The sequence below is a fragment of the Ambystoma mexicanum genome, chromosome 6q (assembly GCF_040938575.1).
Source record: "Ambystoma mexicanum isolate Mex_15411 chromosome 6q, UKY_AmexF1_1, whole genome shotgun sequence".
NCBI classification, from domain to species: domain Eukaryota; kingdom Metazoa; phylum Chordata; class Amphibia; order Caudata; family Ambystomatidae; genus Ambystoma; species Ambystoma mexicanum.
The window spans coordinates 1,024,281,349-1,024,295,265 of NC_090937.1; positions in this window are offsets into that span (position 1 = coordinate 1,024,281,349).

Consider the following 13,917-nt stretch of genomic DNA (forward strand, 5'->3'; position numbering starts at 1 on the left):
CCGTGTCTCTCCCCTGTTACCCCCCACCCCCCGCTCATGCCCCGTGTCTCTCTCCTGTTACCCCCCAGCCCCGGCTCATGCCCCATGTCTCCCTCTTGTTGCCCCCCACCCCCGCTCATGCCCCGTGTCTCCCTCGTGTTCCCCCCACCCGACTCTCATGCCCCGTGTCTCCCTCCTGTTGCCCCCCACCCCCGCTCATGCCCCGTGTCTCCCTCTTGTTGCCCCTCATGCCTCTTGTCTCCCTCGTGTTCCCCCACCCCCTGCTCATGCCCCGTGTCTCCCTCATGTTCACCCCACCCGCACTCATGCCCCGTGTCTCCCTCCTGTTTACCCCCCACCCACCGCTCATGCCCCGTGCCTCTCTCCTGTTTCCTCCCACCCCCGGTCATGCCCAGTGTCTCCCTGCTGTTGCCCTCCACCCCCCGGTCATGCCCCGTGTCTCCCTGCTGTTTCCCCCACCCCCTGCTCATTCCCATGTCTCTCTCCTGTTACCCCCCAGCCCTTCTCTTGCGCTGTGTCTCCCTCATGTTCCCCCCACCCCCGCTCATGTCCGTGTCTCCCTGCTGTTGCCCCCCACCACCGCTCATGCCGCGTGTCTCCCTCCCTGTTGCCACCCCACCCCCGCTCATGGCACCTTGTCTCTCTCCTGTTACCCCCCACCCCCCGCTCATGCTCTGTGTCTCTCTCCTGTTGCCCCCCACACCCGGTCATGCCCCGTGTTTCCCTGCTGTTGCCCCCCACCCCCCACTCATGCCCCATGTCTCCCTCCCATTCCCCCCACCCCCCGCTCATGCCCGTGTCTCTCTCCTGTTTCCCCCCACCCCCCGGTCATGCCCGTGTCTCCCTTCTGTTGCCCCCCACCCCCTTCTCATGCCCCGTGTCTCTCCCCTGTTACCCCCCACCCCCCGCTCATGCCCCGTGTCTCTCACCTGTTACCCCCCAGCCCCGGCTCATGCCCCGTGTCTCCCTCTTGTTGCCCCCCACCCCCTGCTCATGCCCCGTGTCTCCCTCGTGTTCCCCCCACCCCACTCTCATGCCCTGTGTCTCCCTCCTGTTGCCCCCCACCCCCGCTCATGCCCGTGTCTCCCTCTTGTTGCCCCTCATGCCCCTTGTCTCCCTCGTGTTCCCCCCACCCCCTTCTCATGCCCCGTGTCTCCCTCGTGTTCACCCCACCCGCGCTCATGCCCCGTGTCTCCCTCCTGTTAACCCCCCCACCCACCGCTCATGCCCCGTGCCTCTCTCCTGTTGCCCCCCATCCCCCGGTCATGCCCAGTGTCTTCCTGCTGTTGCCCTCCACCCCCCGGTCATGCCCGTGTCTCCCTGCTGTTGCCCCCACCCCCTGCTCATGCCCCATGTCTCTCTCCTGTTACCCCCCACCCCTTCTCTTGCGCCGTGTCTCCCTCGTGTTCCCCCCCACCCCCGCTCATGTCTGTGTCTCCCTGCTTTTGCCCCCCACCACCGCTCATGCCGCGTGTCTCCCTCCTGTTGCCACCCCACCCCCTTTCATGCACCTTGTCTCTCTCCTGTTACCCCCACCCCCGCTCATGCCCTGTGTCTCTCTCCTGTTGCCCCCCACACCCAGTCATGCCCCGTGTTTCCCTGCTGTTGCCCCCCACCCCCCGCTCATGCCCCGTGTCTCTCTCCTGTTACTCCCACCCCCCTCTCATGCCCCGTGTCTCTCTCCTGTTACCCCCCACCCCCTCTCATGCCCCGTGTTGCTCTCCTGTTGCCCCCCACACCCCGGTCATGCCCCGTGTCTCCCTTCTGTTGCCCCCCACCCCCGGTCATGCACTGTGTCTCCCTCCCCATTCCCCCCACCCCCGCTCATGCCCGTGTCTCTCTCCTGTTTCCCCCCACCCCCGGTCATGCCCGTGTCTCCCTGCTGTTTGCCCCCACCCCCTGCTCATGCCCCGTGTCTCTCCCCTGTTACCCCCCACCCCCCGCTCATGCCCCGTGTCTCTCTCCTGTTACCCCCCAGCCCCGGCTCATGCCCCGTGTCTCCCTCTTGTTGCCCCCCACCCCCTGCTCATGCCCCGTGTCTCCCTCGTGTTCCCCCCACCCCACTCTCATGCCCTGTGTCTCCCTCCTGTTGCCCCCCACCCCCGCTCATGCCCGTGTCTCCCTCTTGTTGCCCCTCATGCCCCTTGTCTCCCTCGTGTTCCCCCCACCCCCTTCTCATGCCCCGTGTCTCCCTCGTGTTCACCCCACCCGCGCTCATGCCCCGTGTCTCCCTCCTGTTACCCCCCACCCACCGCTCATGCCCCGTGCCTCTCTCCTGTTGCCCCCCATCCCCCGGTCATGCCCAGTGTCTTCCTGCTGTTGCCCTCCACCCCCCGGTCATGCCCCGTGTCTCCCTGCTGTTGCCCCCACCCCCTGCTCATGCCCCATGTCTCTCTCCTGTTACCCCCCACCCCTTCTCTTGCGCCGTGTCTCCCTCGTGTTGCCCCCACCCCCGCTCATGTCTGTGTCTCCCTGCTTTTGCCCCCCACCACCGCTCATGCCGCGTGTCTCCCTTCTGTTGCCACCCCACCCCCTTTCATGCACCTTGTCTCTCTCCTGTTACCCCCCACCCCCGCTCATGCCCTGTGTCTCTCTCCTGTTGCCCCCCAACCCAGTCATGCCCCGTGTTTCCCTGCTGTTGCCCCCCACACCCCGCTCATGCCCCGTGTCTCTCTCCTGTTACTCCCACCCCCCTCTCATGCCCCGTGTCTCTCTCCTGTTACCCCCACCCCCTCTCATGCCCCGTGTTGCTCTCCTGTTGCCCCCCACACCCCGGTCATGCCCCGTGTCTCCCTTCTGTTGCCCCCCACCCCCGGTCATGCACTGTGTCTCCCTGATGTTGCCCCCACCCGCCCGCTCATGCCCCGTGTCTCTCACCTGTTACCCCCACCCCCTTCTCATGGCCCGTGTCTCCCTCATGTTCACACCACCCGCACTCATGCCCTGTGTCTTCCTCCTGTTACCCCCCACCCACCGCTCATGCCCCGTGCCTCTCTCCTGTTACCCCCCACCCCCGGGTCATGCCCAGTGTCTCCCTGCTGTTGCCCTCCACCCCCCGGTCATGCCCCGTGTCTCCCTGCTGTTGCTCCCACCCCCTGCTCATGCCCCATGTCTCTCTCCTGTTACCCCCCACCCCTTCTCTTGCGCCGTGTCTCCCTCGTGTTCCCCCCACCCCCGCTCATGTCCGTGTCTCCCTGGTGTTGCACCCCACCACCGCTCATGCTGCGTGTCTCCCTCCTGTTGCCACCCCACCCCCGCTCATGCACCTTGTCTCTCTCCTGTTACCCCCCACCCCCCGCTCATGCCCTGTGTCCCTCTCCTGTTGCCCCCCACACCCGGTCATGCCCCGTGTTTCCCTGCTGTTGCCCCCCACCCCCCGCTCATGCCCCGTGTCTCCCTCCTGTTCCCCCCACCCCCGCTCATGCCCGTGTCTCTCTCCTGTTGCCCCCCACCCCCGGTCATGCCCCGTGTCTCCCTGCTGTTGCCCCCCACCCCCTGCTCATGCCCCGTGTCTCTCCCCTGTTTCCCCCCACCCCCGCTCATGCCTGTGTCTCTCTCTTGTTTCCCCCCACCCCCTGCTCATGCCCCGTGTCTCCCCTGTTACCCCCCACCACCCGCTCATGTCCCGTGTCTCCCTCCAGTTCCTCCCACCCCCTGCTCATGCCCCGTGTCTCCCCTGCTCCCCCCCACCCCCGCTCAAGCCCTGTGTCTCCCTCCCATTCCCCCAATCCCCTGCTCATGCCCCGTGTCTCCCCTGCTCCCCCCCACCCCCGCTCAAGCCCCGTGTCTCACTCCTTTTCCCCCCACCCCCCGCTCATGCCCCGTGTCTCCCTCGTGTTCTCCCCCACCCCCGCTCATGCCCCATGTCTCCCCTGTTCCCCCCAACCCCCGCTCAAGCCCTGTGTCTCCCTCCTGTTCTCTCCACCCCCGCTCATGCCCCGTGTCTCCCTCCTGTTCCCCCCACCACCCGCTCATGCCGTGTCTCTCTCCTGTTGCCCCCCACCCCCCGGTCATGCCCCGTGTCTCCCTGCTGTTGCCCCCCACCCCCTGCTCATGCCCCGTGTCTCTCCCCTGTTACCCCCCACCCCCCGCTCATGCCCCGTGTCTCTCTCCTGTTACCCCCCAGCCCCGGCTCATGCCCCGTGTCTCCCTCTTGTTGCCCCCCGCCCCCGCTCATGCCCCGTGTCTCCCTCGTGTTCCCCCCACCCGACTCTCATGCCCCGTGTCTCCCTCCTGTTGCCCCCCACCCCCGCTCATGCCCCGTGTCTCCCTCTTGTTGCCCCTCATGCCCCTTGTCTCCCTCGTGTTCCCCCCACCCCCTGCTCATGCCCCGTGTCTCCCTCATGTTCACCCCACACGCACTCATGCCCCGTGTCTCCCTCCTGTTACCCCCCACCCACCGCTCATGCCCCGTGCCTCTCTCCTGTTTCCCCCCACCCCCCGGTCATGCCCAGTGTCTCCCTGCTGTTGCCCTCCACCCCCCGGTCATGCCCTGTGTCTCCCTGCTGTTGCCCCCACCCCCTGCTCATGCCCCATGTCTCTCTCCTGTTACCCCCCACCCCTTCTCTTGCGCCGTGTCTCCCTCGTGTTCCCCCCACCCCCGCTCATGTCCGTGTCTCCCTGCTGTTGCCCCCCACCACTGCTCATGCCGCGTGTCTCCCTCCTGTTGCCACCCCACCCCCGCTCATGCACCTTGTCTCTCTCCTGTTACCCCCCACCCCCCGCTCATGCCCTGTGTCTCTCTCCTGTTGCCCCCCACACCCGGTCATGCCCCGTGTTTCCCTGCTGTTGCCCCCCACCCCCCGCTCATGCCCCATGTCTCCCTCCCGTTCCCCCCATCCCCTGCTCATGCCCGTGTCTCTCTCCTGTTGCCCCCCACCCCCCGGTCATTCCCCGTGTCTCCCTGCTGTTGCCCCCCACCCCCTGCTCATGCCCCGTGTCTCTCTCCTGTTACCCCCCACCCACCGCTCATGCCCCGTGTCTCTCTCCTGTTACCCCCCAGCCCCGGCTCATGCCCCGTGTCTCCCTCTTGTTGCCCACCACCCCCTGCTCATGCCCCGTGTCTCCCTCGTGTTCCCCCCACCCCACTCTCATGCCCTGTGTCTCCCTCCTGTTGCCCCCCACCCCCGCTCATGCCCGTGTCTCCCTCTTGTTGCCCCTCATGCCCCTTGTCTCCCTCGTGTTCCCCCCACCCCCTTCTCATGCCCCGTGTCTCCCTCGTGTTCACCCCACCCCGCTCATGCCCTGTGTCTCTCTCCTGTTGCCCCCCACACCCAGTCATGCCCCGTGTTTCCCTGCTGTTGCCCCCCACCCCCCGCTCATGCCCCGTGTCTCTCTCCTGTTACTCCCACCCCCCTCTCATGCCCCGTGTCTCTCTCCTGTTACCCCCCACCCCCTCTCATGCCCAGTGTTGCTCTCCTGTTGCCCCCCACCCCCCGGTCATGCCCCGTGTCTCCCTTCTGATGCCCCCCACCCCCGGTCATGCACTGTGTCTCCCTGATGTTGCCCCCCACCCGCCCGCTCATGCCCCGTGTCTCTCTCCTGTTACCCCCCACCCCCTTCTCATGGCCCGTGTCTCCCTCATGTTCACCCCACCCGCACTCATGCCCCGTGTCTTCCTCCTGTTACCCCCCCACCCACCGCTCATGCCCCGTGCCTCTCTCCTGTTGCCCCCCACCCCCCGGTCATGCCCAGTGTCTCCCTGCTGTTGCCCTCCACCCCCCGGTCATGCCCTGTGTCTCCCTGCTGTTGCCCCCACCCCCTGCTCATGCCCCATGTCTCTCTCCTGTTACCCCCCACCCCTTCTCTTGCGCCGTGTCTCCCTCGTGTTCCCCCCACCCCCGCTCATGTCCGTGTCTCCCTGCTGTTGCCCCCCACCACCGCTCATGCCGCGTGTCTCCCTCCTGTTGCCACCCCACCCCCGCTCATGCACCTTGTCTCTCTCCTGTTACTCCCCACCCCCCGCTCATGCCCTGTGTCTCTCTCCTGTTGCCCCCCACACCCAGTCATGCCCCGTGTTTCCCTGCTGTTGCCCCCCACCCCCCGCTCATGCCCCGTGTCTCTCTCCTGTTACTCCCACCCCCCTCTCATGCCCCGTGTCTCTCTCCTGTTACCCCCCACCCCCTCTCATGCCCCCTGTTGCTCTCCTGTTGCCCCCCACCCCCCGGTCATGCCCCGTGTCTCCCTTCTGTTGCCCCCCACCCCCGGTCATGCACTGTGTCTCCCTGATGTTGCCCCCCACCCGCCCGCTCATGCCCCGTGTCTCTCTCCTGTTACCCCCCACCCCCTTCTCATGGCCCGTGTCTCCCTCATGTTCACCCCACCCGCACTCATGCCCCGTGTCTTCCTCCTGTTACCCCCCACCCACCGCTCATGCCCCGTGCCTCTCTCCTGTTGCCCCCCACCCCCCGGTCATGCCCAGTGTCTCCCTGCTATTGCCCTCTACCCCCCGGTCATGCCCCGTGTCTCCCTGCTGTTGCTCCCACCCCCTGCTCATGCCCCATGTCTCTCTCCTGTTACCCCCCACCCCTCTTGCGCCGTGTCTCCCTCGTGTTCCCCCCACCCCCGCTCATGTCCGTGTCTCCCAGGTGTTGCACCCCACCACCGCTCATGCTGCGTGTCTCCCTCCTGTTGCCACCCCACCCCCGCTCATGCACCTTGTCTCTCTCCTGTTACCCCCCACCCCCCGCTCATGCCCTGTGTCTCTCTCCTGTTGCCCCCCACACCCGGTCATGCCCCGTGTTTCCCTGCTGTTGCCCCCCACCCCCTGCTCATGCCACGTGTCTCCCTCCTGTTCCCCCCACCCCCCGCTCATGCCCGTGTCTCTCTCCTGTTGCCCCCCACCCCCCGGTCATGCCCCGTGTCTCCCTGCTGTTGCCCCCCACCCCCTGCTCATGCCCCGTGTCTCTCCCCTGTTACCCCCCACCCCCCGCTCATGCCCCGTGTCTCTCTCCTGTTACCCCCCACCCCCGGCTCATGCCCCGTGTCTCCCTCTTGTTGCCCCCCACCCCCCGCTCATGCCCTGTGTCTCCCTCGTGTTCCCCCCACCCCACTCTCATGCCCCGTGTCTCCCTCCTGTTGCCCCCCACCCCCGCTCATGCCCCGTGTCTCCCTCTTGTTGCCCCTCATGCCCCTTGTCTCCCTCGTGTTCCCCCCACCCCCTGCTCATGCCCCGTGTCTCCCTCATGTTCACCCCACCCGCGCTCATGCCCCGTGTCTCCCTCCTGTTACCCCCCACCCACCGCTCATGTCCCGTGCCTCTCTCCTGTTGCCCCCCACTCCCCGGTCATGCCCAGTGTCTCCCTGCTGTTGCCCTCCACCCCCCGTCAAGCCCTGTGTCTCCCTGCTGTTGCCCCCACCCCCTGCTCATGCCCCATGTCTCTCTCCTGTTACCCCCCACCCCTTCGCTTGCGCCGTGTCTCCCTCGTGTTCCCTCCACCCCCGCTCATGTCTGTGTCTCCCTGCTGTTGCCCCCCACCACCGCTCATGTCGCGTGTCTCCCTCCTGTTGCCAACCCACCCCCGCTCATGCACCTTGTCTCTCCTGTTACCCCCCACAAACCCCGCTCATGCCCTGTGTCTCTCTCCTGTTGCCCCCCACACCCGGTCATGCCCCGTGTTTCCCTGCTGTTGCCCCCACCCCCCGCTCATGCCCCGTGTCTCTCTCCTGTTACTCCCACCCCCCTCTCATGCCCCGTGTCTCTCTCCTGTTACCCCCCACCCCCTCTCATGCCCCGTGTTGCTCTCCTGTTGCCCCCCACCCCCGGTCATGCCCCGTGTCTCCCTTCTGTTGCCCCCCACCCCCTTCTCATGCCCCGTGTCTCTCTCCTGTTACCCCCCACCCCCTCTCATGCCCCGTGTTGCTCTCCTGTTGCCCCCCACCCCCGGTCATGCCCCGTGTCTCCCTTCTGTTGCCCACCACCCCCTGCTCATGCCCCGTGTCTCTCTCCTGTTACCCCCCACTACCCGCTCAAACCCCGTGTTTCCCTCGTGTTCCCCCCATCCCCCACTCATGCCCCATGTCTCCCTGATGTTGCACCCCACCCCCCGTTCATGCCCCGTGCCTCTCTCCTGTTACCCCCCACCCCCCTCTCATGCCCCGGGTCTTTCTCCTGTTGCTCCCCACCCCCCGGTCATGCCCCGTGTCTCCCTTCTGGTGCCCCCCACCCCCGGTCATGCACTGTGTCTCCCTGCTGTTGCCCCCCACCCCCCGCTCATGCCCAGTGTCTCTCTCCTGTTACCCCCACCCCCCTCTCATGCCCCGTGTCTCCCTCATGTTCCCCCCACCCCCCACTCATGCCCCGTGTCTCCCTGCTGTTACCCTGCACCCTCCGCTCATGCCCCGTGACTCCCTGCTGTTGACCCACACCCCCGCTCATGCTCCGTGTCTCTCTCCTGTTACCCCCCCAACCCCGCTCATGCCCCGTGTCTCCCTCGGGTTCCCCCCACACCCCACTCATGCCCCGTGTCTCCCTGCTGTTGCCCCCCACCCCCCGCTCATGCCCCGTGTCTCCCTGCTGTTGCCCCCCACCCCCCGCTCATGCCCCGTGTCTCTCTCCTGTTACCCCCACCCCCTCTCATGCCCCTTGTCTCCCTCGTGTTCCCCCACCCCCGCTCATGCCCCGTGTCTCCCTGCTGTTGCCCCCCACCCCCCTCTCAGCCCCGTGTCTCTCTCCTGTTACCCCCAAACCCCTCTCATGCCCCGTGTCTCTCGCCTGTTGCCCCCCACCCCCGGTCATGCCCCGTGTCTCCCTGCTGTTGCCCTGCATCCCTGCGCATGCCCCGTGTCTCTCTCCTGCTACCCCCACCCCCTCTCATGCTTCGTGTCTCTCTCCTGTTGCCCCCCACTCCCGGTCATGCACCGTGTCTCCCTGCTGTTGCCCCCCACCAACCGCTCATACCCCGTGGCTCTCCTGTTACCCCCCACCCCTCGGTCATGCCCCGTGTCTCCCTGCTGTTGTCCACCACCCCCCGCTCATGCCCCGTGTCTCTCTCCTGTTACCCCCCACCCCCTCTCATGCTCCATGTCTCTCTCCTGTTACCCCCACCCCCTGCTCATGCCCGTGTCTCTCTCCTGTTACCCCCCACCGTCCCCTCATGCCCCGTGTCTCTCTCCTGTTGCCCCCCACCCCTCAGTCATGCCCCCTGTCTCCCTGCTGTTGCCCTGCACCCCCGCGCATGCCCAGTGTCTCTCTCCTGTTACCCCCACCCCCCTCTCATGCTTCGTGTCTCTCTCCTGTTGCCCCCCACTCCCGGTCATGCCCCGTGTCTCCCTGCTGTTGCCCCCCACCAACCGCTCATACCCCGTGTCTCTCCTGTTACCCCCCACCCCTCGGTCATGCCCCGTGTCTCCCTGCTGTTGTCCACCAACCCCCGCTCATGCCCCGTGTCTCTCTCCTGTTACCCCCCACCCCCCTCTCATGCTCCGTGTCCCTCTCCTGTTACCCCCACCCCCCGGTCATGCCCCGTGTCTCCCTTCTGGTGCCCCCCAGCCCCGGTCATGCACTGTGTCTCCCTGCTGTTGCCCCCCACCCCCCGCTCATGCCCCGTGTCTCTCTCCTGTTACCCCCACCCCCCTCTCATGCCCCGTGTCTCCCTCATGTTCCCCCTACCCCCCACTCATGCCCCGTGTCTCCCTGCTGTTACCCTGCACCCTCTGCTCATGCCCCGTGACTCCCTGCTGTTGCCCCACACCCCGCTCATGCTCCGTGTCTCTCTCCTGTTACCCCCCCAACCCCGCTCATGCCCCGTGTCTCCCTCGGGTTCCCCCCACACCCCACTCATGCCCCGTGTCTCCCTGATGTTGCCCCCCACCCCCCGCTCATGCCCCGTGTCTCCCTGCTGTTGCCCCCCACCCCCCGCTCATGCCCCGTGTCTCTCTCCTGTTACCCCAACCCCCTCTCATGCCCCTTGTCTCCCTCGTGTTCCCCCACCCCTGCTCATGCCCCGTGTCTCCCTGCTGTTGCCCCCCACCCCCCTCTCAGCCCCGTGTCTCTCTCCTGTTACCCCCAAACCCCTCTCATGCCCCGTGTCTCTCTCCTGTTGCCCCCCACCCCCGGTCATGCCCCGTGTCTCCCTGCTGTTGCCCTGCATCCCCGCGCATGCCCCGTGTCTCTCTCCTGTTACCCCCACCCCCTCTCATGCTTCGTGTCTCTCTCCTGTTGCCCCCCACTCCCGGTCATGCACCGTGTCTCCCTGCTGTTGCCCCCCACCAACCGCTCATACCCCGTGGCTCTCCTGTTACCCCCCACCCCTCGGTCATGCCCCGTGTCTCCCTGCTGTTGTCCACCACCCCCCGCTCATGCCCCGTGTCTCTCTCCTGTTACCCCCCACCCCCTCTCATGCTCCATGTCTCTCTCCTGTTACCCCCACCCCCTGCTCATGCCCGTGTCTCTCTCCTGTTACCCCCCACTGTCCCCTCATGCCCCGTGTCTCTCTCCTGTTGCCCCCACCCCTCAGTCATGCCCCCTGTCTCCCTGTTGTTGCCCTGCACCCCCGCGCATGCCCAGTGTCTCTCTCCTGTTACCCCCACCCCCTCTCATGCTTCGTGTCTCTCTCCTGTTGCCCCCCACTCCCGGTCATGCCCCGTGTCTCCCTGCTGTTGACCCCCACCAACCGCTCATACCCCATGTCTCTCCTGTTACCCCCCACCCCTCGGTCATGCCCCGTGTCTCCCTGCTGTTGTCCACCACCCCCCGCTCATGCCCCGTGTCTCTCTCCTGTTACCCCCCACCCCCCTCTCATGCTCCGTGTCCCTCTCCTGTTACCCCCACCCCCTGCTCATGCCCGTGTCTCTCTCCTGTTACCCCCCCCTCATGCCCCGCGTCTCTCTCCTGTTGCCCCCCACCCCCCAGTCATGCCCTATGTCTCCCTGCTGTTGCCCCCCACCCCCGCTCATGCCCTGTGTCTCTCTCCTGTTACCCCCACTCCCCTCTCATGACCCGTATCACTCTCCTGTTGCCCCCCACCCCCGGTCATGCCCAGTGTCTCCCTGCTGTTGCCCCCCACGCCCCCTCATGCCCGGTGTCTCTCCTGTTACCCCCCACCCCTCGGTCATGCCCCGTGTCTCCCTGCTGTTGCCTCCCACCCCCCGCTCATGCCTTGTTTCTCCCCTGTTCCCCCCCACCCCCGCTCATGCCCCGTGTCTCCCTGCTGTTGCCCCCCACCCCCCGCTCATGCCCCGTGTCTCTCTCCTGTTACCCCCACCCCCTCTCATGCCCGTGTCTCTCTCCTGTTACCCCCACGCCCCTCTCATGCCCCGTGTCTCTCTCCTGTTACCCCCACCCACCTTTCATGCCCCGTGTCTCCCTCGTGTTCCCCCCACCCCCGCTCATGCCCCGTGTCTCCCTGCAGTTTCCCCCCACCCCTCTCTCATGCCCCGTGTCTCTCTCCTGTTACCCCCCACCCCCTCTCATGCTCCGTGTCTCTCTCCTGTTGCCCCCCACCCCCCGCTCATGCCCTGTGTCTCTCCTGTTACCCCCCACCCCTCGGTCATGCCCCGTGTCTCCCTGCTGTTGCCCCCCACCCCCCGCTCATGCCTTGTTTCTCCCCTGTTCCCCCCACCCCCGCTCATGCCCCGTGTCTCCCTGCTGTTGCCCCCCACCCCCCGCTCATGCCCCGTGTCTCTCTCCTGTTACCCCACCCCCTCTCATGCCCGTGTTTCTCTCCTGTTACCCCCAACCCCCTCTCATGCCCCGTGTCTCTCTCCTGTTACCCCCACCCACCTTTCATGCCCCGTGTCTCCCTCGTGTTCCCCCCACCCCCGTTCATGCCCGTGTCTCCCTGCAGTTGCCCCCCACCCCTCTCTCATGCCCCGTGTCTCTCTCCTGTTACCCCCACCCCCTCTCATGCCCCGTGTCTCTCTCCTGTTACCCCCACCCACCTTTCATGCCCCGTGTCTCCCTCGTGTTCCCCCCACCCCCGCTCATGCCCCTTGTCTCCCTGCAGTTGCCCCCCACCCCTCTCTCATGCCCCGTGTCTCTCTCCTGTTACCCCCACCCCCTCTCATGCTCTGTGTCTCTCTCCTGTTACCCCCACCCCCTCTCATGCCCGTGTCTCTATCCTGTTACCCCCACCCCCTCTCATGCCCCGTGTCTCTCTCCTGTTGCCCCCACCACCCGGTCATGCCCCGTGTCTCACTGCTGTTGCCCCCCACCCCCTGCTCATGCCCCGTGTCTCTCCCCTGTTACCCATCAACCCCCGCTCATGCCCCGTGTCTCCCTGCTGTTGCCCCCCACCCCCTGGTCATGCCCATGTCTCCCTGCTGTTGCCCCCCACCCCCTGCTCATTCCCTGTGTCTCCCTGCTGTTGCTCCCCACCCCTCACTCATGCCCAGTGTCTCTCTCCTGTTACCCCCACCCCCCTCTCATGCCCCGTGTCTCTCTCCTGTTGCCCCCCACCCCCGGTCATGCCCCGTGTCTCACTGCTGTTTCCCCCCACCCCCCGCTCATGCCCCATGTCTCTCCCCTGTTACCCCCTACCCCCGCTCATGCCCCGTGTCTCCCTGCTGTTGCCCCCCACCCCCTGGTCATGCCCCGTGTCTCCCTGCTGTTGCCCCCCACCCCCTGCTCATGCCCTGTGTCTCCCTGCTGTTGCTCCCCACCCCCCACTCATGCCCAGTGTCTCTCTCCTGTTACCCCCACCCCCTTTCATGCCCCGTGTCTCCCTCGTGTTCCCCCCACCCCCACTCATGCCCCGTGTCTCCCTGCAGTTGCCCCCCACCCCTCTCTCATGCCCCGTGTCTCTCTCCTGTTACCCCCACCCCCTCTCAAGCTCCATGTCTCTCTCCTGTTACCCCCACCCCCTGCTCATGCCCGTGTCTCTCTCCTGTTACCCCCCACCCCCTCTCATGCCCTGTGTCTCTCTCCCGTTACCCCCCACCTCCCGCTCATGCCCCGTGTCTCTCTCCTGTTACCCCCCACCCCCGGTCATGCCCCATGCCCCGTGTCTCCCTGCTGTTGCGCCCCACCCCCGCTCATGCCCCGTGTCTCTCTCCTGTTCCCCCCACCCCCCACTCTTGCCTCGTGTCTCCCCTGTTACCCCCCACCCCCTGCTCATGCCCCGTGTCTCCCTGCTGTTGCCCCCCACCCCCTGTTCATGCCCTGTGTCTCTCTCCTGTTACCCCGACCCCCCTCTTATGCCCTGTGTCTCTCTCCTGTTACCCCCCACACCCCTCTCATGCCCCGTGCCTCTCTCCTGTTGTCCCCCACTCCCCAGTCATGCCCCGTGTCTCCCTAATGTCGCCACCCACCCCCCGCTCATGCCCCGTGTCTCTCCCTTGTTACTCCACACCCCCCGCTCATGCCCCGTGTCTCCCTGCTGTTGCCTCCCACCCCACGGTCATGCCCCGTGTCTCCCTGCTGTTGCCCCACCGCCTGTCATGCCCCATGTCTCTCTCCTGTTACCCCCCACCCCCCCGCTCATGCCCCGTGTCTCCCTGCTGTTGCCCCCCACCCCCCTCTCATGCCCCGTATCTCTCTCCTGTTACCCCCCACCCCCCTCTCATGCCCCGTGCCTCCCTGCTGTTGCCCCATCCCCCTAACTCATGCCCCGTGTCTCTCTCCTGTTACCCCCCACCCCCTCTCATGCCCGTGTCTCCCTCGTGTTCCCCCCACCCCCGCTCATGCCCCGTGTCTCCCTGCTGTTGCCACCCACCCCCTCTCATGCCCTGTGTCTCTCTCCTGTTACCCCCCACCCCCCTCTCATGCCCCGTGTCTCTCTCCTGTTGCCCCCCACCCCCGGTCATGCCCCGTGTCTCCCTGCTGTTGCCCCCCACCCCCCACGCATGCCCCGTGTCTCTCTCCTGTTACCCCCACCCCCTAGTCATGCCCCGTGTCTCCCTGCTTTTGCCCCCACCCCCTGCTCATGCCCCGTGTCTCTCTCCTGTTTCCCCCAACCCCCCAGTCATGCCCTGTGTCTC